This window comes from Schistocerca gregaria, chromosome 4 (genome assembly GCF_023897955.1).
Source record: "Schistocerca gregaria isolate iqSchGreg1 chromosome 4, iqSchGreg1.2, whole genome shotgun sequence".
NCBI lineage: Eukaryota > Metazoa > Arthropoda > Insecta > Orthoptera > Acrididae > Schistocerca > Schistocerca gregaria.
In genome coordinates, this window is record NC_064923.1 from 265,320,033 (window position 1) to 265,343,136 (window position 23,104).

General features: G+C 41.0%; 1 protein-coding gene across 1 annotated transcript in view; it reads right to left on the reverse strand.

The window, feature by feature from the left end:
• LOC126267998 (fatty-acid amide hydrolase 2-like) overlaps positions 1 to 22,767 on the reverse strand; it is a 333,574-nt gene extending 310,807 nt beyond the window's left edge. The window contains exon 1 of the mRNA XM_049973374.1: positions 22,603 to 22,767. The gene's annotated coding sequence lies outside the window, so the exon portion shown is untranslated. The remainder of the gene's footprint in view (positions 1 to 22,602) is intronic.
• Positions 22,768 to 23,104: the final 337 nt, after the last annotated feature.

Here is a 23,104-nt window from a genome sequence, read left to right on the forward strand (position 1 = left end):
CTGAAGGCGACGTTCTCTTCGAGGAACACTATTGTGGAAAGTTAGAGAGTGGGCATCTGAAGGTGACTGCAGAACGATCCTACTGCCGCCAACATGTTAGTAATGGCACAGGCTATCCTCCATCACGCACCGCACTGCAGACTGCGGTGTATATACTTAGATGTAGATGTTGATGAAGATCCCAGCGTACCTAGCTCCAGCTGGATGCTTTTGAACATCTACCTCATTTCAGTAGACATGCTTTGTAATTTTGGTTCAGCAATAAATTATTCATGTCATATATCAAATTACTGAAACATTTTACTATTAGACACAGGACACAGCATGTTATTGTCAGTTTTCAACGTACCCCACTATGATGTCTCCAAATAGCTTAAACAGAACCTCTTACAAAGACATAAGTCATATAACAACATGTGATTGGTCAAATCAGCCCCCACTATCGTCTGAGAAGTGATTTACAATAGTAACACACTTTAACATGCAATAAAATTTATGTTCATTGCTACACGTAGCCTGATATATAACGGCCAGTTCATCTAACATCGCCGAAGTTAAGTCACTGCAGGGAGGCGAGGACAGAATTAGCAGACACCAGCTTAGAGTACCGGGTCGAAAATCAATCTTCTAGAGCACGTGGTAATCAATACACTTGCGGGTCACACAATTGAAGGTCCAAAATGTCAGAATTCTCAGCCCACACAACACCAGCGAGCCGTGTGCGTTGCGACGATAGGACAGCGTACCACCTTCACTGCTGGCGTCCTTCGCTGGGCTCAAAGCAGTCTCCTTGACACCGCCCGGATCCGAGAGATAACATCAATTCAGCCAGAGGGAGCAAACACCGTCTCCGGCCAGCCAAAAAGTGGACCAAAGTGGTACCAACCGTGTTACCAAAACAGAATCGTGCCTCCCTCTGTACCCTCACTGTGTGCAAGAGTTGGAAACGAACACTCCTCATGTTGTGATATGGGCCAGATTGTCCTCGCGATACTAGTTTGGACCAAATTTTTTTGCTGAATGTATGAATGGAAATTCTCATTTATGGTTACACCAGGACGGAGCTCCAGCACGTTCGGTTATTCGGATGTTTGTATTACAGGGCTCTGAGCACTATGGGACTTAACATCTATGGTCATCAGTCCCCTAGAACTTAGAACTACTTAAACCTAACTAACCTAAGGACATCACACAACACCCAGTCATCACGAGGCAGAGAAAAATCCCTGACCCCGCCGGGAATCGAACCCGGGAACCCGGGCGCGGGAAGCGAGAACGCTACCGCACGACCACGAGCTGCGGACTTGTATTACACCAGGAACACTAAAATGGTCACCGGGCCATACAACTCGTTGCAGTAAATAAGCAAGTCTCGTGTGGCTCGTTGTCGGTTCAAGACTACCGAAGAATAGAGCAAAAATGTGGAGAACGCCCTTCGAAGCTTAAGTTCTTGGACGGCCCGCGAGATGTCAAGGACATGGAAACGTATATAACTCTGTGTGACACACAGGTCCGCTGGATACATGATTTTTTCCCAAGCACTGCAATTTACAGTATTCAGTATAGGGACTTCTCATTGCGCTGTAGTTGTTCACGACATGACATTTCATAAATGGGGTGCGTTTGTGCATTGGTCCATACGTAATCACACATAACAGGATGGCTGCAGATCCCTGAGGATATACTATAATTCAGGTTCTAAATCGTTTCACTAAATCATTTTAAGGGAACGGCTGGTACGTGCAACAAGATTATGCCCTACTCTCACTACCTTCGCGGTCTAATTACGCCAACGCTCTGTTTCTACTTATATGTATGTAAACGGAACGAAAAAGAAGAAAGGGATGGGAGAAAGAAGGGAAGAAGAACAGCTAGGAAGAATTTTAAATTTGTTGGAGGAGGACGATGGAAATAATACGTTGTGTACTTAGGGAACGAATTATTCCGGCATTTGCTGTAAATGACGTAAGTAAATCACGGGAAATTTTAGTCAAGATGGGAGAATGTATTTTTGAACCGCGTTTCTCTCGGAAGCCAGGCCATATTAACGAAAGGGAATATAATTCGGAAGGCTGGAGGAGGGATTAGTGATGCTGACGACGATGAAGCAAGCAAATATTAGCCTGAAGCTGATGTGGGGAACCACATGATATAAAGATGAAGAAGCCTGAGTTTGAACTCTGTTCACCCCAACATGAAGTCCAGCAACTTCCGCCGCGTGACGTTGTTCTAAATTTGTCACATAGGTGATTCATGCGCCAGGCTTGAGTTCGAGACGACGCAGCTCGAAAGGAAAAATGACTTTCACCAACTGTCAGGTATTGTGTGTTATTTGACTAACGCTTGGCGTTCCAGATGTGCCGAAGTTCCTAAGGTCGCTGTACTCAACTCGCAAAGCTAATTACGCCAAGTGCTAAGAAATAAACAATGACGGGAAGGATGCAGTGCTGTTAAAATGTTGGTGTGTACAAGTTACGCCAGTTTACTCCCCATTTTTGTAGTAATGAATGTTTTCTGTAGAAAAATGTAATGGAGCTTCAATGAGAACTGTAATCCACAATCTTTTTAACGTCATATTGGAAAGGTCAGCATTTCATAATTCAAGGGGTGTCCTGTTGCCTGAACCGGTCAATAAAACTGGATTATTTACACGGAGCTGAGTTCAGGCAATTGATCTTCGCCGCAGACAACGTGACGAATATGGATCGAGGTTCCACTAATTACTTAGGGTTATCAGGGGAAATCAAGATATAAGGAGACTACACATGTGTGACTCTGGAGTATAGTAGACGCGATACAACTTCTGCCCTTTGTTTTTTGTTACGTTGGTAATATACATTTTCTCGATGTGAATTTCTTATTTTGTTTCTATTTTTAGGGACCCATTATTTTTATGTCATGTTTATCTTATTTTACTATGAAAGACTGCAAAATTAATTAATTGTAAAAATTTTAAGATAATGCTATTAGAATATGACGTAAAATATTCTACTTAAGTTTTATTTGGGGTTAAAAAACGATGAGTATTGTACTGTATAAGTATCGATGTAGGGCTTATGTATTTTTGGTTTATGTTTTCTCTGGCTATTAGTATAGGCGGAGAGTTGGCTGTGAGCTGTGATGGAGGGAAGTCGAAATGTAACTGATTTCTGATGTACTTTTGTGAATTATTCATTGTCAACTTACAAGTAAGTACATGGAAAAATTGTCTTGCGGTTATTTAAAAGTGAAGAATAATATGAATATAAGTCTAACTGGTGTTTCATTTCAAAGAAGTTACATTTAATGCCTATTAAAGACGTTGTCAACTTACACGTAAGTACATGGAAAAATTTTCTTGCGGTTATTTAAAAGTGAAGAATAATATGAATATAAGTCTAACTGGTGTTTCATTTCAAAGAAGTTACATTTAATACCTATTAAAGACGTTTTTAGCAGAAGACAGAAATGCTTTCTTGCTGACTTTACTGAATGAAGCAATTACGCCACAATACTGAGAGTGAGAAGACGATTAACATGTTCTAATTACGGTATGTTGATAATTTTTAGTTTTAGACAGTCTAATTACAACTGAATGAAACAGTTTTCGTGCCATACACGTTTCGCCTTTATTCTTTGTAAGGCGTCTTCAGTGGCGTGAAAAATGTACATCTTTTTGTTTATATTATTTAGTTTACATTTCGGGAAAATTTATGTACAGGTTATAAGAGGTTCTGGTGGTTGACTTTTCTATGGCGTAGTAATAATTTAAATTCTACTTGTAGTTTTATGATATATATTGTCCGAAAATGTAAACTAGATAGTATAAACAAAAATATGTACATATTTCAAACCACTGGAGGTGCCTTGCAAAGAATAAAGGCGAAACGGGTATGAGCCGATAATTATGTTTTATTCAGTTGTAATTAGAAGGTCCAAAAGTAAAAGTTATCAACATATCGCAATATTACATACAAATGAGGGCAACAGGACCACAAAAGTTGAAGATTAACATATTCTTCGTAAACACTTTCAAGATCCAGGAAACCTCTCGGCGAAATTATACCATACTTATTTTCAGAACAACGCGCAACAGCAACTACAGCATCAACCAACTACGGCGTCGAACAGAAAGATGAGTATTGTTCTTAATAAATGACTTTTCACAGCATTCAGGGTATCGAAAAGAGTTTAGGATCCATGCTTCGCAATTAATTTTAATCAATTCTATAACCGTAACTGTACTTCTATTACGTCAATAATTAACAATATTTTAATTGTAACTAGGACATAGGGTTCCATTAGAAGAGAACAGTTTAGTACATTATTTTTCATTTTTCCGTTGCCGAAGAGAGCACAATCCCACAAATTTATCCGTTAAGGCTGCAGCTATAGTCCTGACATCGTGCCATCACTTGATTTATTGCTGTGAGGCCTTGTGAAAGCATCACAAAATGGTACAAATGGCTCTGAGCACTATGGGACTTAACTTCTGAGGTCATCAGTCCCCTAGAACTTAGAACTACTTAAACCTAGCTAACCTAAGGACGTCACACACATCCATGCCCGAGGCAGGATTCGAACCTGCGACCGTAGCGGTCGCACGGTTCCAAACAGTAGCGCCTAGAACCGCTCGGCCACTTCGGCTGGCTGGAAGCATCACATACTTAGTTGAAGCAGTACGTTAACTGTTCTTCTGGTGAAGCCTTACTATATGAACAGCGAAAATGTCCTAACTGATAATTTTTTTGCCTTTCATTATTTTGTGTGTATGTAGGTGTGTGTGTGTGTGTGTGTGTGTGTGTGTGTGTGTGTGTGTGTGTGATATGTAGGTGTGTGTGTGTGTGTGTGTGTGTGTGTGTGTGTGTGTGTGTGTGTGTGAGGGCGGGGGAGATATCAGCGAGAAAAAGTTTCGAAAAGGTTTGAAAATAAGTAATTTGTTTGAAATTTGCTAAGTGTTCTCATTCTCAAAATCAGAATGAATACAGTCTGCTGACTTTGCTCGCCGTGAGTTACGCTGCTCAAGACATATAGTGTTTGTCACTTTAATATTCGACTGATTTTAACGTAGCATTATACCTCTTCATGAGTAGATTTTGACGGAACTTTAAATTTTTAAGTTCAGGTAGTAATTATATAAAATACTGATAATTAAATTTTTGGTCCTTGGAAGCCTTGAATAGGCTACCGGCAACTGGGACCAGATGAACTTTTTAGATGTTTAGTAACAAGTATTCAGTTCGGATACTTTTAAATTACTCTGCAATGAGATGAATCTTCCACTTTGACTGGAAGTATAACCCTTTGTGACATTAAAACGGTGTGTTAGAACGAAGCTCTTACCAGGATCTACTGGTTTCTCCTATAATGCTATTACCGACTCGCCTTCGTTCTGAAATAACAATGCACTCATAGAAATGAGAGTAAATCACAGTTAGTTTATTGTCTTACCACATTGTGCTTATTTGAATGCAAATATAATGAAAATATTCTGTTTATTCGGAATATTAACACTTAAAATATCTTTGAATGCTAAACACAAGAGCAATGCACAGTCTCTGGTTTCCAAAAGTTGCATTACTGAGCAAAGCGCGGGAAAGCTAGTAGGTAACAGTCGAGCTGAATCGCAGCCTTGCGCAGCAGTAGTCGTGGAGAGAGGGTGTTTGATCACGGCGGAATGAGTAGCTTGGATAGTGGAGGTGACACCGAGAAGTTCCATGATGTGTAACCTGAGCGTGCAGGATGATTTTTAAGATGATTGTACAAAGCGACAGCACTTCATATAACGGTAACTTATTTTTAGCTTGTTAGCGGCAAAAGCAAGTTATGTTATGGAAAAGCTTCATTGTGCCCAAGAATATCTACATGTTGGTAATAAGGGAGAACTATCAATCACGTGTTTAGTATTCTAACTATCCCTCCTCCATTTAGATTACTGACATAATACTGACTTAAGAATTCCAGAAAACAAATTTTTGTAATAGAAATATTTTGTAGAGGAAGACATTATCGTATATGACAATATGAAGAGACATAATGCTAATTATTCATATAAGTTAGAGTTCAATTTTATGTCGTTAAAAGGACTGAATTTCTAAAAACTTCCTTTTGTAATTTTTAGACAATTCATAAAGTATATCCCTACAGTTCAATGAAACATGTTCGATAAAATATGAATTGTCACGCCTTGCACTTCTGCATGAACAATAATAAATAGTTTCGAAAAGAGAATCAGAAACTAATTAGCTAAAACATCAACTTAAAAGAAAGAAGACGGGTCAACTGCCGGCAAGTGTTTCATTTCAAATCATCATTTGCAGTGCAGCCAGAACAGAGTCAAGTTATCTGTTGCGAGATAAGGCTTTCTTGTGGGGCCTAACTGAACATTTTTGACTTAATACTACGAGCAGTGGAATTTCATGTAAATTTAACCGATGCGTTTTTGTAATGGAGTTCATTTAAATTACATAACAGTTAGTCATTCTGAGTATTCTTGTGTATCATTCTTTTATGCAACTTAAGTTATAGACAGTCAGGTGCATTTCAAATTAATTAAAATCACGTTCCTATAAAGTAATTTGCATAAATAAGTTCATGTTCAAAGGTACGGAAGCTACGCCGATTCTAAATCTGAATCTATAACTGGAGTTTAAAAAATCGGACAGTTTTCAGATTGTTAGCGAGGAGTTTCAGCATACAATCGACAACCTACAGATAACTTTCACCAGCTTCAGATCTATCCGTATTTCTTTCCCCTTTTTCCAAAGTTCACAGAAAGCACCCTGATTGTTTTGTTGTTATAGAGAGCGACACTAGAAGGATTGAAGCTGTGAAGTCGAGTCGTGCCTGTATTGCTCAGTCAGTTAGGATACTGCAGGCGATACGTATAGACTCGGGTTCGAGCTCCGATACGGCACACAGATTTAGTCTGCCAGGATGACTTGTTCTCAAATATTCTTACAATGGTGCAACAGAGGCAGAACTATATAAGTTCAAAATGGTTCAAATGGCTCTGAACACTATGGGACTTAACTTCTGAGGTCATCAGTCCCATAGAACTTAGAACTACTTAAACCTAACTAACCTAAGGACATCATACACATCCATGCCCGAGGCAGGATTCGAACCTGCGACCGTAGCAGTCGCGCGGGTCCACACCGTAGCGCCTAGAACCGCTCGGCCACTTCGGCCGGAGAACTACATAAGTCTTGTGTTAAAAGTATTCACTACCAAAGAGTGGTTTGATGCACTAAGAGTCGCAAGAGAAGTACATTCCAGTTTACTTTAACAGTCGTACTGTGTTATTAGCTTCGAAATAAATGAATTAGAAGTCGTTAAAAAGGAGAACTGCGAATTACACCAAGCCAGATGAACTCATGTCTACGAATTTCGCCACCAGTGTTTAATTTCTAAAATTTTAGGTACCGAAACGCACCTTTTTCAATTATACAACCCACTCCAGCCTCAACCATAAAAATAACGAGTTTCGATTTTTGAAAATCTGTGATGAGACTTACAATGGAAAATCAAAACAATAAAACCACAAGATTTAATATAAACAACAGGTGCTACCGTCTGTTCCCGTAGCAGTATCACTTTGCTCCCCAAGTTCTGCTAGATGCATATCGGCACATTAAGGTAGTCTTCGTACCAGTGATGACATGTCGTCAACTGCTGTCTGCCACAAAGTTGAGTTGCATTTTAGCTGTTCTGTGAACGAGTCACCAGTATTAATTAATAGACGATTTAGCATTTAGCGATGAATCATGATGAAAATATTCTTGGCCTATTGGGATCACGTATAATTCCGATTTCCCGAAGAGTTAGGAAAAACAAAACACGGTGTGTCATGAGACACTGAGTTAGACGTTTAGAAAACGCTTTAAACGCCATTTGACTTCTGCTCGTTGAATTCTATTACAACTGGGTTGATTTAAGTTCTTATTCATTTCTACAAATAAGCAATACATTTGAACACGAACTTCCCTACAAGCGTCTCAGGGGCAATTTATAGTCATGCTGCCATTTAATGCGCGTGTACTATTTTAAATCTCCGGTCCCAACTTGTTTCAGTAAGATCAAAAAGTTCCGGCCGAAACTAAGCCCTTTTCCCCTCAGTAATTTTGGTTTCTGGTGATTTTACGAAATCACTTTAGACAAATGTCTGAATGTTTGCTCAGACAAGCCATGGTGTTTCCTTCTCTTTTTACGATTAAACTAGGCCTCGGCATTCGTGAGGCATAAACTCTAACCTTTCTTGTTTCTTTCATATGATAATCTCTTAAATCGACGAGTAGGAACTTCCGCTACAAAGTTAAACAGACAAAAACTTTAAAGGTAATTTTATTTTGTATCCTAAGATACGACACATTTTTGCGCAAAACTGGTAGATGAGAACACGTCTTGAGTTAAAAGACGGTCTGAGCTATCCAATTTGATGATTTACATAGCGCATTTTACCTCCAATAGCGTCAACACAAACATCTCACGATTTCCCCTGCAGGAAACAAATATACATATCGTAGGTACTTTATTCTAATTAAATAAACGTGTCTGCATGTACGACGAGAGGTTATAGCAGAGTTTTGCTGTCAACGCGAGGTTCTTTTCGACTGTGTATTTGCAGTTGCAGGTGTTTAACCTGTTGTCTATGTACTACAGCAAGTCACTTAAACCTATGCTAAATTACAACTTCAGGTGACTGCCGATCATTTTGAACTGAAAATACATTTGGATGCCCTGCGGCTACTGTTGTACTAATGTGTTAGTGTACTACAGATTACATATGTTAATGTGTTAATATGTTTGCATTAGTTTATTCGAAATGATCCATTAAAAATATTGAATTATTCATATTTATTTATTCTAACCGTGTATAAAATATTGTTATTATTATTACTTTTATTATTACTGTTGTTTTAGTTATTCGGCTTATAGTTTTGCAGAGGCTGTGTATCCCGACATGGAATGGCGTTCATACATCATGCTAACCTTGGGGCAACAATCTCGATCTCCTTGGTTCTCAGGATATAGTTCCCGTCCTTATCCTTCAGGACATTATGACTGCTACCGCTGCTGCTGCTACTACGGGCTGATGTCTTGACGACCCAGAGAGAAGTAGCGTGGTTCGTCACGTGAGAGTAGCGTCGTCCCAGTCTCCTCTTGTCTATTTGCAATGGCTTCGGAGAGTCTTAAAGCAATAGTCTTCAAAGTTTCCTGGCGTCGTCGCAATTAATTGTCATCTGAGTTTCGTGTACCCGTATACAACTGTATACCTCTGTAGAGCACACTACACAATAAAAACGTCGGGCCTCTAAACTTGCCTGCTGAGCAGTAGGCATAGCCGCTGGAGGTAGACAAAATGGGAAATCACACAGAGAGACATATAGATCAAAATTGCCATCCATATGTATGACGAAACAGTCAAGACTTTACATTGCTAATACATTAGCAAGCAGCAATAACGGGGCTGACATAAACCTTTGTATTAGGTAGCTGGCCTTACCATCTTGTCTGCAAAACTCACAATTTTTCATCGAGCTCGTTCATGATGTCCAGAGAAGCAGTGAAATATCTATGGTATCTTAATGAACGGGGTAACTATGAAATACCAAGCACAGTGTTGGTACAGTTCTAATGACAAGTATTGCAGGAGGACTGAACTGGTTAAGTGATAAGTGTCGGCAAAAATTTGAAATCCGCAATTACTTAAAACAAGATTTGTAGAATTCCCAAATTGCCTTTTATTGCAAATTGTGGTGCCTGAGCAGTTATGGCGACACTTTCACATTTTCGAATTTCGTAGACATGCAACATTAAGCGATCAGAGACTATTTGGAGTTTTACAAATTTTCAATATTGTGTCACTGTGACATTCACTGTGATCACGTCACATGTCATTAATACAAAACTGTTAAAAGTAAGAAGCGGAAAATAAGTGTTTCCACCACGTCATGGGAAATCACTTTCACAGACTCATCCTGCAACGTAAGAGCAATCTAAAGATCAAAGAAATGTAATTAATTGAGATACACTGGACGTAATAGCTGGAGTAACTCTCATGGGATTAACATCTGCACCGAGAAGTTCCGCTGCGCTTTAATCCACCTGAGAAATCAATGTGAAGAACTCTAAACCCACATGCAGTTCCTCTGGTGTTGGTGCCTGTAGTTTTAAAATGTGGCGTCGAGGGCGGGACAGTGACCGACAACGTCTTTTAGTTATGGCGACATTCTCGAGTGCTAATAATATCTTGGACACACCACATGAGTAATGACATAGTGCTAGGCGGTTAAATGATAAGCTGGTGATCGCTCAGAAATGTCAGGAGAAAGGAGACGCCATATTTCGGCAACATCATGGGAATCATAGTCAGAGACCTGAATTAGATTAGATTAGATTAGTTTTTCGTTCCATAGATCCGTGTTGAGGAGATCCTCGTGGATGTGGAACATGTCACCATTTTTTATTTTTATTTGTAAGCTGAAATAACAATACTAATAGTATAAATATATACAACACATCATTTGTTTCTATTAAAAAATTCGTCAATGGAGTAGAAAGAGTTGGCCACTAGTAAGTCTTTCAGGCTCCTTTTAAACTGATCTCTATTTGTAACTAAATTTTTTTTGTTTGCTGGCAAATTATTGAAGATGAGTGTTCCTGAGTAGTGGACCCATTTTTGAACTAAAGTAAGTGCTTTTACGTCCTTGTGCAGATCATTTTTGTTCCTGGTATTGTATGTATGAACTGAGCTGTTTGTTGGAAAAAGAGATATATTATTTAGGACAAATTTCATTAAGGAGTAAATATACTGAGAGGCAGTAGTTAGTATACCCAGTTCTTTGAAGAGGTTTCTACGTCCGTGAGTTTACTCCACAAATAATACGTATTACACGCTTTTGGACTCTGAAAACTTTTGTTTGACTTGAAGAGTTACCCCAAAATATTATACCATATGACATTGTAAGGTGTCAGGTAAATCCAACACCTTCCATGAAAACCCTAACATAATAAGCAAATCTACTAGTATGTCACATAGCTCCGAATAAATCGTGACATTAAATTAACCAAAGTAATACAAGTAACGAGTGAGCAAATGGAATGCCACAGACTAACACAAGAATGCCTAAATGCATGTCGTACCTTACCACCGTGACACCGACACAGTTCCGAGGGGAGAAACGAGAACAGAAGCTGAGAGCAGAACCGTGTTAAGCTAGAAGGCCCTACGATAAACGACGGTCTGGACACCCACGCCGCCAGCCTACCTGTACGACTACCACCCGCACGTTTTAGCATGAGACTTTTTCGCGTCTCAGGTACGTCAAGGACCACCCCCCAGCCCATGTTAAAAGCTAAAGCCCTCCAGCAAAACAGTATAGATCTTACAATAACACAAAAAGGGCCACTACCACCCGCAAGTTTTAGCGTGAGACTTTTTCGCGTCTCAGGTACGTTAAGGACCACCCCCCAGCCCATGTTAAAAGATAGAGCACTCCAGAAGAACAGTATAGATCTTACGATAACGCTAAAAGGACCACACCAGCTGCAGGTTTTAGCGTGAGACCTTTTAGCGTCTCTGTTACGTTGCAAACTTTAAAAACATTGCCCCACCACGAAAAGTATAACGTTTCTCATTGGATAGATAGAATTTTTGTAGGCGGAGCTTAAGGTTAACATTGAGACCCTGATTGCTCAGATGAAAACACAGCCAGATAGTTTTTTTAAACCAACTTCGGTAAATTGTAGTGAGGAGAAGTTAGGAGAGAGTGAGTTCCGAGACGGCGAGCTGGATGGCTGGTGCGCCGGCCGCTGTCGCCCTAACGCTGCCTAAACACCGACAAGGTAATGAACGCACGCGATGCCGCATTTTTGAGCGCATAAGGCTTCACTCAGAACTGCAGAAGACTCATCTGTTACACCCGTTTTTTGCGTAATACTAGTGTCGATCGTTAATTAAAACTCATGGTGTTCACATTTGCCACTTGGAGAAAAGATCTGAAACGCGATGATTTTTCTTTTATATAGTTATTGAGGAGCCACATCAGCCACTGTAATTTACGACAAGTTAAATAAGTAATTAAAGATAATTGAGGGTCACTGTAGGCCATTTTGATAGTTTTCTCTTTTGTGAAACTTAAATTTAACCTAGATTATAGATGTGATATGGCATAGGTCATCCTTCGATCGATTGTAGAACTTGGAAACCCATTCAGGGAATATTCGTTCACATTTTTGTTGAACGCAGTTGGTTATTACCATCCTGTATTAAAACATTTCCTTTTATCAATAGTGCAATTTATAAACGATGTTTTGTGAGTAGAATAAAATTTCCAGTGGTAAATTTAACTGCTTTTTTACGTTATTTTACCAGCTAACTAGAAATAGGAAAGCCTTGAACCCCTTCCACTAAATTTAGTTAGTATTAAGATTCTTTTACAGGGAGTGCAGTGGAGCTGACGCTGAGATCATTAAGTATTTGGTTATATCATCGCTAGTCTCACTGAACTCTTCTGAATTCTACATGTCATGTGTGGTCTGGCGTCTCCTTAGCAGCAACAGGTCCCAGGTTCAAACTAGTTAATTCCCTAAAAAACCCGCTCAGAGCGTCGTTGCGCGAAAGTGGTAGGGAGACACGATATAGAACAAACAGACACCACCATAAATGTTTAGAACATTACGGAATGAAAGTAGGCAAAGTATGCAAGCTTTTTCACTTTTATGTCGCCTATGTCTGCTAACACTCGAATTTCAAGTACAGATTTGTTAAGGCGTTTCTGCAGTTCTGTGATGTGCTCCTCCTAACTGAATTTATTATCAAGTTGTAATCCCAGGAATTTAAGACTGTCAACCTCTTATATCTGATCTTCTTCGTACTTTATGCATATGCTGGGTTCTGAATTGCATATAGTGAGTCTTTTCGAAGTTTAATGTCAGTGAGTTGCCTTTAAACCACATATTAATATCGATGAAAATATCATTAGCAGATCTTTCTAGAACTACACTCGACATACTATTTATTGTAATACTTGTGTCATTTGCAAACAAAACGCTCTCTGCTTCTGGCAGTGTAACTGATGGGAGATCATTAATGTACACAAGAAAAAGCAATGGCCCTAAGATGGATCCTTGTGGGACACCACATGTAATTTCTTCCCATTCATATGATGACTGATGCCTTAATTCACTAGTCCCTTGCACTGACACCCTTTGTTTCCTGTTAGCGAGGTATGACTTGAACCATTTTTCAGCACTGTCCGTGACACCATAGAATTCTAATTTATTTAAAAGAATGTCCTGCAACGTAAAATGAAAGGACGGAGTAACCATGAACATGTGCATTACCTAGAGTGGAACCAACACTTCGCGGCGTACACACCACAATGTAACTGTCCCAACTTCCGGATTCAGAGACAACCTTGTTCCAACAAAAGCTAGCGCCCTTTGCTGATGGAGAGCAAGAGAAGAATAAAAAAAATTGAATCTCGCTGGTAAATCAAAACTTTGTGTCGGACAACATGCGCCAATATCTGTACATACGAGGTGAGTCAGGAGGAAAGGTACAACCTTTTAGGGCTGATAGCCGGCCGGGGTGACCGAGCGGTTCTAGGCGCTACAGTCTGGAACCGCGGCCTCGGCATGGATGTGTGTGATGTCCTTAGGTTAGTTAGGTTTAAGTAATTCTAAGTTCTAGGGGACTGATGACCTCAGAAGTAAAGTCCCATAGTGCTCAGAGCCATTTGAACCTTTTTTTTTTTTAGGGCTGATAGTGATACTGAACAAAAAATGTCACATGAACATATGTCCTGTTCTTAACAGTTTCTGAGTCAACTAATGAAAACTGGGGAACAGGACAAATGTGGGTGATACTAAATGAAAAGTTGTGATCAAATGTTTTCTTGCATTTCCTCACAAAAGATGTTGAAAAGTCCACCGTCAACTGCAATGCACTTTGCAGCTCTTGTAGGCAAATGCTGCATTGCTGATCTTAGCTCATCGTGCTGTCCTTTACTGTAGCACACGCATGTAAAACACGAGTGAGAAGCTCTACCTTTGTGTACACTCTGCGCTTGTAGACTTCACTCTTAAGCCAACCCCACAAACAATAATCTAATGGAGTAAGACGGAGACGGATCCAACACCCAGAATACGTTTCAGTGAGGTATTGTGTCACTGGCCGTACGGAATGTGCAGGAACTTCGTCCAGCTGAATGTACATACGACGCTCTGTTGCCAAAGGGATACCTTCCAATTATTTTGGTAACACGCTTTGAAGGAAATCAAGATATCATACTCCATTGAGATGGTTATGCAAAATAACTGGACCGATGAGTTGGTCACCAATAATTAATGCACACTGATGTGGTCCGTAGAGAATACACTACGTAACCTAATGTCTTATTTATTGTATTCGCATGTGAGTGCTGGTGAAGAAGGAAATGCGACTAACGCTCGTGATTTTCAAACAGCTGTACGTCGGATATTTTTAAGAAAAGGGCATATCTTGATTTCAAGTTTTTGTTCAGAATCACCAATACTGTCGCCCCTCAAAGCATGTACCTCTCTTCCTGACTCACCCTATCTGTCTGTACTAGCGGCAGACAGGCTGCAAGGTCTGGTAGTCAGTCGTGCCTGGATAGTCAAGGCGGTTAAAGTATTGACAGAGAACGGCTTTGTTCTATGTTCGACTCCCGGTCCGGCACAGAGTTTTAATCTGCCAGCAAGTGTGCAGGTCCAATTATAACGAAGGCTTCTCTGGGCCCTGAAAAATTTCATCGGAATCTGTGTACGACAGTGTCGATCAGTTTCATGCAGAATCCTTGCTCTAGTGCTCTTCCACTTTTCTGCTGCTCAGTGGTCGCAATTTGTTATGCACTTCCGAATAGCTTAAAAGAGGAGCGGAAATTGCAGCTTAAGCTCAAGAATAAAGCAGTTGATCTTCTACATAGAAATCTACATATGTACTCTGTGAGCCATCTTGCGGTGTGTGTCGGGGCGTACTTGGTGTAACTGTCACTTCCCGCCTTTCCTGTACCAGTCGCGAATAGTTCGCGGGAAGAACGATTGCCAGTAACCCTCCGTGTGGGCTCGAATCTCTCTAGTTTCATCTTCATGGTCTTTTGACGAGCTATATTTGTTGACTCTCCTAGAAAAATACACTCTCGGAACATTGACACTGGATCACACCGTAATGCAGAACGCCTCTCTTGCAGCACTGAAGTTGGTTGATCATCTCTGTGACGCTTTTGCACTTACTGAATGAACTTGTAACGAAACACGCTGCTCTTCTTTGGATTTTACCTATTTCCTCTACCAGTCCTAACTGTTACAGATCCCATACTCACGAACAATATTCAAGTACCGGTAAAACGAGTGTTTTGCAAACAACTACTTTTGTTGATAGACTACATTTCCTCAAGATTCTTTCATAAATCTCGGTGTACTATCTGCCTTACTCGCGATTGATTTCATGTGGTAGTTCATTCCAAATCGCTCTGTACACCTACTCCTACATCGTTTATGGAAGCAGCTTCTTACAGTGACTGTTGTGCAATTGTTTACTCACATAGTAAACGGTCTGTCCGTCTGTGTATTCGCAATATGCTACATTTGTTTATGTTGCGGGTCAGTTGCTACTCCCTGAACAAGCGTCGATCCTCTACAGGTCTTCCAATATTCTAGTGTCGCGACTTCTCTGTATAAATCATCTTCAAAAAGCGTCATGGAACTTCTGTCGTTCTCTACTAGATCATTTACATACATTGTGAAAAGCAGTGGTCCTATAACAGTGTTCTGTGTGCTAGAAGTGCTTCAGTCCAATCACACAGTTGCTGCACCATTCCATACGGTCGTACTTTCTTCATTAGGTGGCAGTGCGGAACCGTATCCAATGCCTTCCGCAAGTCAAGGAACACGGACTCTACTACGGCGTTAGTAGTGCTCATCTCCTAGACAAACAGAGCGAGCTGGGTTTTGGGCAGTCGTTGTTAACGGAACCTTTGTTGGTAACTTCTCGTAAGAAGTTCTCGTTCAGTTGATTTATTTTAGAGAGACCTTCTGAAACAAATCTGCGCCCCGATACAGTCGTTCATGCGCAGAACCACACTTCTTATTCCATTCTAATTTAATAAATCCCATTTAAATATGTGTAGATCTAAATATGGATTCCTAAGACATTTTTCTTATGTTTCAGAGTATCAGACGCGCTGAATGCTACTGTCTCCTTGTATTAATGACAACTCTGGTAGTAACTGTCACCATCAGTTTCATACGAAACATGTTTTGTAGTATCTTACTCTAATATCATATATTTATTACCATAGATTCTTCTATTCCGGAGCCTACGCTGCATTGAAAACATTGTGAGAGATGAAGACTGTGTCTGGACCCGGGCTCGAACTTAAAAATTTAGCATGCGTGTACACGGCGACACCACTGGCTGATGTAATCAGCCTTGCCTCGCTGTCTCTGCCCGTCTTCTGGTTTCCAAGCTTCCTAGGGGCTTGCCTGTATTTCCCACAGAGTTCAAGTGTCCACGTTCGAGTTCCGGTGCGACAAATAGTTATAACGCTCCTTGCTGGCTGGAGGTGTTCTGTACCATCCATGCCTTGCAAGAAATTTTCAACGCTAGTGTTTTCCTGAAACGGAGCGAGAAATTAGAGGGGTTGGTTCAAATGGCTCTGAGCACTATGGGACTCAACTTCTGAGGTCATCAGTCCCCTAGAACTTAGAACTACTTAAACCTAACTAACCTAAGGACATCACACACATCCATGCCCGAGGCAGGATTCGAACCTGCGACCGTAGCAGTCACGCGGTTCCCGACTGAAGTGTCTAGAACCGCACGGCCACCGTGGCCGGCAAATTAGAGGGGGTGATGGGTAGGTCCTAATCACCATACCAAGACTAGATTTAAGTCCAAATCTCTCCAAAGCGTCTCACAGACTGAGGGAATGTGCGAATGTTGGCAGTGACCCGTCCGTATGACGTGTACGTTAAGCATTGCAGCCCCATGTTGAAAGTCGAAAGGGTGAGCCGGCAGCGGTACTCCTGCTCTCCCTTTCTTCCCACCGTCAACAACACAAACACGCCAGTGCACTGCTCATGCAATCTTCATAAGCACCTCCACTTAGTAGTTACACTTGAGACACCTGACCCACAAACTACGGAAGTAGCGTTAAGTCTTGCACGATGCCATGAGTCACATGGCAGTCCTTTTGCAATTTGGCCTTCGATATCTGAAATCACACATTAATCACACGTGTTCCAATCTCGTCAGCTGCGAATGCACTATTTAAATTTCCTTATTTCCGTCTCATATTCTGCGTCAATGCAGAAATGACGAATTAATGGAGCATTTAAGACGGGCATCCGTACTCGGGCGGAATTCGCACTCACAATTTCCATTATGCGGTGCATGAATGGCGATTATTCCTCAGTAATATTGATGACACACTACAACAGGAAATAAACAAATAATTTATACCAGTGTGTATAAGGCTGCCGAAATACTGTGTATCAGATTCCGCGCTGCAGCCGTAGCACAGGGAATACAATTGTGAGAAATTCCCTCCACTACAGTATCAACATCTACAGCCATACTCCGCGAGCCATCTGATGGTGTGTGGCGGAGGGTACCTTGAGTACCTCTATCGGTTCTCCCTTCAATTCTAGTCTCGTATTGTTCGTGGAAAGAAGGATTGTCGGTATGCCTCTGTGTGGGCTCTAATCTCTCTGATTTTATCCTCATGGTCTCTTCGCGCGATATACGTAGGAGTAAGCAACATACTGCTTGACTCCTCGGTGAAGGTATGTTCTCGAAATTTCAACAAACGCCCGTACCGAGCTACTGAGCATCTCTCCTGCAGAGTCTTCCACTGGAGTTTATCTATCATCTCCGTAACGCTTTCTCGATAACTAAATGAACCTGTAACGAAGCGCGCTGCTCTCCGTTTGATCCTCTCTATCTCTTCTATCAACCCTATCTGGTACGGATCCCACACTGCTGAGCAATATTCAAGCAGTGGGCGAACAAGCGTACTGTAACCTACTTCCTTTGTTTTCGGATTGCATTTCCTTAGGATTCTTCCAATGAATCTCAGTCTGGCATCTGCTTTACCGACGATCAACTTTATATGATCATTCCATTTTAAATCACTCCTAATGCGTACTCCCAGATAATTTATGGAATTAACTGCTTCCAGCTGCTGACCTGCTATATTGTAGCTAAAGAATAGAGGATCTTTCTTTCTATGTTTTCGCAGCACATTACACTTGTCTGCATTGATATTCAATTGCCATTCCCTACACCATGCGTCAATTCGCTGCACAAGAATAAAGACGCTAGAAAGAGAACGGAGAACGAGGCTTTAAAATAAATATGATATGCTTACGAGATTGTACGTATTTACTACAACCAGTCAGAATGCTTATTGATTATTCATTTTATTCATTTATTTGCGACGTGTTTAGAGTCATAGGCGATCATCTTCAGGAGGTAAAGCATACAAAAATATTTAAATATTACTTTTCTAAATCTATTAACAGTATTATCGCCAGTTTGTTGAGTTGTTAGAATCTTCATTAGGTCCTTGTGGTTTGTCTCCTTACATAGTATTAGAAAAAAATGTGTGGCATATTTACTGTCAAAAAGACGTGCCGATATGTAAATATTTATTGGTGATTTTATACTGGTTACTCAAGACATGTACGCCCACTGACTGTTGCGGTGCTCGGCTATTTATCCTCACTTTGCAACACTTTTCTAACACGCGTTTCTCTTTCGCATTGTGCCATCATGCCTGAAGATGAGCATCAGTGGCTCGAAATTCGCGGCTAATAAGTCAACTTTATAAGACTGAAAGTCCATAAACGTTGACACTGGTTGCGGTACATGCATATAAGCTTCAGTGTAAAAATACCACTAATATTGATTAAACGCTAACCAGCATTGCTGTTGCCTACGATAATAACTTTCTAGTGGATTTATACAGAAGAAAGGTTGAAGTTATCTGGTGGAAGTGCGACGTTTCTTTAAGAAACAGGCTGTTTCATTCTGTGTGTTACATCCGGATCACGGTATATAGGGTGGCGCTGAGAAGAGGAGAAATCTGTTTTTATTTAAGTTTTGTTCTACAAATTTCCTGCATCGGCATTGTTTTTATCTTCCAAAAATTGCTCGCTGTGCCCGGCATACATTGTAATAGCTCTTTCTCCTTGTAAGTAGGTACACGCATGCAACGGATGTGCAAAGGAGATCACATACATTTAACACATTTCACATATATTTGTACATATATTTCATACGTATCCGTAGCGAATTTCCCCCTGCGCTTCATCTTAATTCTGAAGAAACTTTTAATTCTGCCAGTAACTGATTGTCGTTTCGAAAAAAGAATTGTCACTGGCAACTCTCCGATTCTCTCCTGTTTTGCACCACGCCATTCCGGTGAGGACGTTAAATGTATCTGACGTGCTGAGTCATGTGTTACGATTTTTGGACCCTGACGATGATATGGGTAATGCGTTGAAAAACGCAGATGTGAGACAGGTTGCGTTTTACACTTTTGTATTCCAAGTCAATTAATTACAGGAAAGAAATGCCGACAGATCGTTTTCAGACGTTTCTACATGTCATCCCTTGTCATGACCACCACCACCCCTCCCTTCCCCTCCCACCAACGGTAGTAGATATTAAAATTTAGATACCAATTTTTAATACTTTCCTGCTACATTGTAAACAATAACTCATGCATGTACCAAATTTGGTTGAAATTGCTGCTGACGTTCCTGAGGTATGATTTTCTGTGACGCCTTTTTGCCTCAAACCCTCAGCCACAGGGGTGCTAGTGGTGCCTTGCTGTAACTGTAAATTTTTACAGACAACAACTGATACGTGTGCCAATTTTGATACAAATTCTTTCAGGCGTTACAGAGAGATGCTGAAAATGGCATTCCCCCTCACCCACTATCCCAGCAGTAGGCATGAAACATCATCGTGACTCTCGGGCATGGATGTGTGTGATGACCTTAGATTAGTTAGGTTTAAGTAGTTTTAAGTTCTACGGGGCTGATGACCTCAGATGTTAAGTCACATAGTGCTCAGAGCCATTTGAGCCCATCATCGTGACTGTAGCTAGTAATTGTGTTGACTCAGAAAGGTGTTGTTTTTGCTGTTAATATCGATCGTTATCAAATATTTTTACATGTCACAGCTTCTTACCCCTACTTCTACACCTAGGAGTGGTTGGTCTGTATTACCTCACAAAATTTTTATACAAATAATTGTACAAATAATTAGTCATGTGTATACAAATTTTAACTGAAAAAGCTCCAGAAGTTCCCGAGTTAAGCTTTTATGTCACCCCGTCTTCATCGCCGCCCCTAGTGGTGGCAGGTGGTTCTTTCCCCCACAGAAACATTCGCGAGAATGTCCACAACAGCTCTCCAAACTTTCACTGCAATCGAACAAATAATATAGGTACGTACAGGAGATGAACAAAGAAATATTAATTTTTAGAGTTTCGTGCCTCAATGTATAAAAACGAAAGGCTTATACGACCACTTCGTTTTCCGTCTGTCCGTCAGTCTGTTTATCTGTCCGACTGTTAAGAGCTCCTTTTTCTCAGCAACGGGCAGACGTATCGAGTTCAACTTGTATCATATATTAAGATCTATGGTCTCTTGGAGGAGTAAAAATTTGAAGCTTCTAAGTCACCTCATTCAAAAGATATGGCCATTTACCACATATACTTTGATACTCGAAAACTCTCTCATCAAAACTGACCGGGTGCTTCCTGTTGACTTAGAATCATAAAATTTGACAAGAAGCATGATTTCACAGTACAAGTAAAGAAAAAAGCCCGAAAATTCCTAATTTTAGTTGTATTATCCGAAATATTTTTTTTCTTTTTTTATCCATCTATCTGTTTGTTCATCTGTTGAGACCCTCTTTCCCTGGAACAGTTTGGCGTATCAAGTTCAAATTCATGTCACACACTAAGATCAGTGGTTCCTTGGCAGCGTAAAAATTACAAGCTTCTAAGTCAATTCAATAAAAGATATGGGCATTTGTGTGAAATGATTTGATACTCACAAACTCACTCATCAAAACCTGTAGGTTTACTAGAACTATGAAATTCAGCAAGAAGCAATATTACACAGTAGTGGTATAGTAAAGAATCTGAATCTTGTTAAACTGTAATTATAACACATAAAAAATATATCTTCTCATCTGAACATAGTTGCATTCATCATCCGTCAAGAGCATAACAGGCGAACATTACTGCATGCGAATATAAAATGTAAGTTGCAATCACGTTTTAGTAAGTATATAAACAACGTTCTATTATACCTTCTCTTTCTACATATATATATAGTGTAGGGCCCTGCTCGCTTCTTTTTGCATGTGCGTTCTAGCCTGAGGAACTACTGTAGAAATTTTGATGCGGTTTTGGAATTACCGGGACCAGTATCTTGCCTGCATCGATATCGATAACAGGCAAAAATCGTAGAGATTCTCGATTCCCAGGATGGATGAAATATATAGAAACCATCAATGCGCGAGTGCTACTAGCACTTGGCCAGTTTTTTAATATTACATATGTGATAGATAACTATATTTCTGTCCGTGTTTGCATACACCGGGAGATCAAAAAGTCCGTATAAATTTGAAAACTGAATAAATCACGGAATAATGTAGATAGAAAGGTACAAATTGACACACATGGTTGGAATGACAGGGGGTATTATTAGAACCAAAAAAATACAGACGTTCAAAAAATGTCCGACAGATGGCGCTTCATCTGATCAGAATAGCAATAATTAGCATAATAAAGTAAGACAAAGCAAAGATAATGTTCTTTACAGGAAATGCTCAATATGTCCACCATAATTCCTCAACAATAGCTGTAGTCGCGGAATAATGTCGTGAACGGCACTGTAAAGCATCTCCAGAGTTATGGTGAGGCATTGGCGTCGGATGTTTCTTTCAGCATCGCTAGAGATGTCGGTCGATCACGATACATTTGCAGCTTCAGGTAACCCCAAGTCAATAATCAAAAAATGGCTCTGAGCACTATGGGACTTTACTTCTTAGGTCATTAGTCCCCTAGAACTTAGAACTACTTAAACCCAACTGACCTAAGGACATCACAGACATCCATGCCCGAGGGAGGATTCGAACCTGCGACCGTAGCGGTCGCTCGGTTCCAGACTGTAGCGCCTAGAACCCCTCGGCCATTCCGGCCGACAGTCAATAATCGCAGGGACTGAGCTCTGGGGAGCTGAGAGGCCATGCATGACGAAAGTGGCGGCTGAGCACACGATCATCACCAAACGACACGCGCTAGAGATCTTTCTCACGTCTAGCAATACTTTTTTTCTAATAAAACCCCATGTCATTCCAAGCATGTGTGTCAATTTGTACCTCTCTATGTACATTATTCCGTGGTTTATAAACTTTTCAAATTGAAACTGAGTTTTTGATCACGTATAATGGTCGCTGGCCTCGGACGCGAAGTTTTGTCGCAAGCCAAAGTAACCGTGCCCAGGTGCCGCCTGTGTCCAGTTCCCTGACAGTCGCGCGTTTCGCGCTGCCGGCCGCACTGACCGCCTACTTACCGAGTCGCGTCGACCAGCCGTTATCTGTGACGTGTGGCCGCGGCTTCTGCTGCTGCTGCTGCTGCTGCCACGGCGCCCGGCAGTGGACTGGGGGCCCCTCCGCGACCAGCTCACCTCCGCGCTGCGCCTCCCTGAAGGCCTCCGACAACTGGCGGGGCGGCGGCGGTTGTGGTTACGGCAGCGGCGGCGGCGTACAAAGGACGTAGCGGCATCCATGGCGACGGGTAATAACGAGCACAGCGCACAGGCCACGGAGGTAGTGTTAGGCAGATTAGCGCAAGAGCTCAAGCGCTCAGGCAATCATTCCCGCGGCTCAGCATCAGCGATTGGGGTAGGAACAAGGCAACTATCTCAGTGCTGATATTCGCGAATGAAACTGGCATTTTTTTGGTATTTTATCACAAATTTCGCAATTTACCAGATACGTAAAGCAGTAGTCTTTAAACGATTGAAAATGCAGAAAAAGTGCCTATGACGACGATTAAGGCGTCTTTGAGATCAT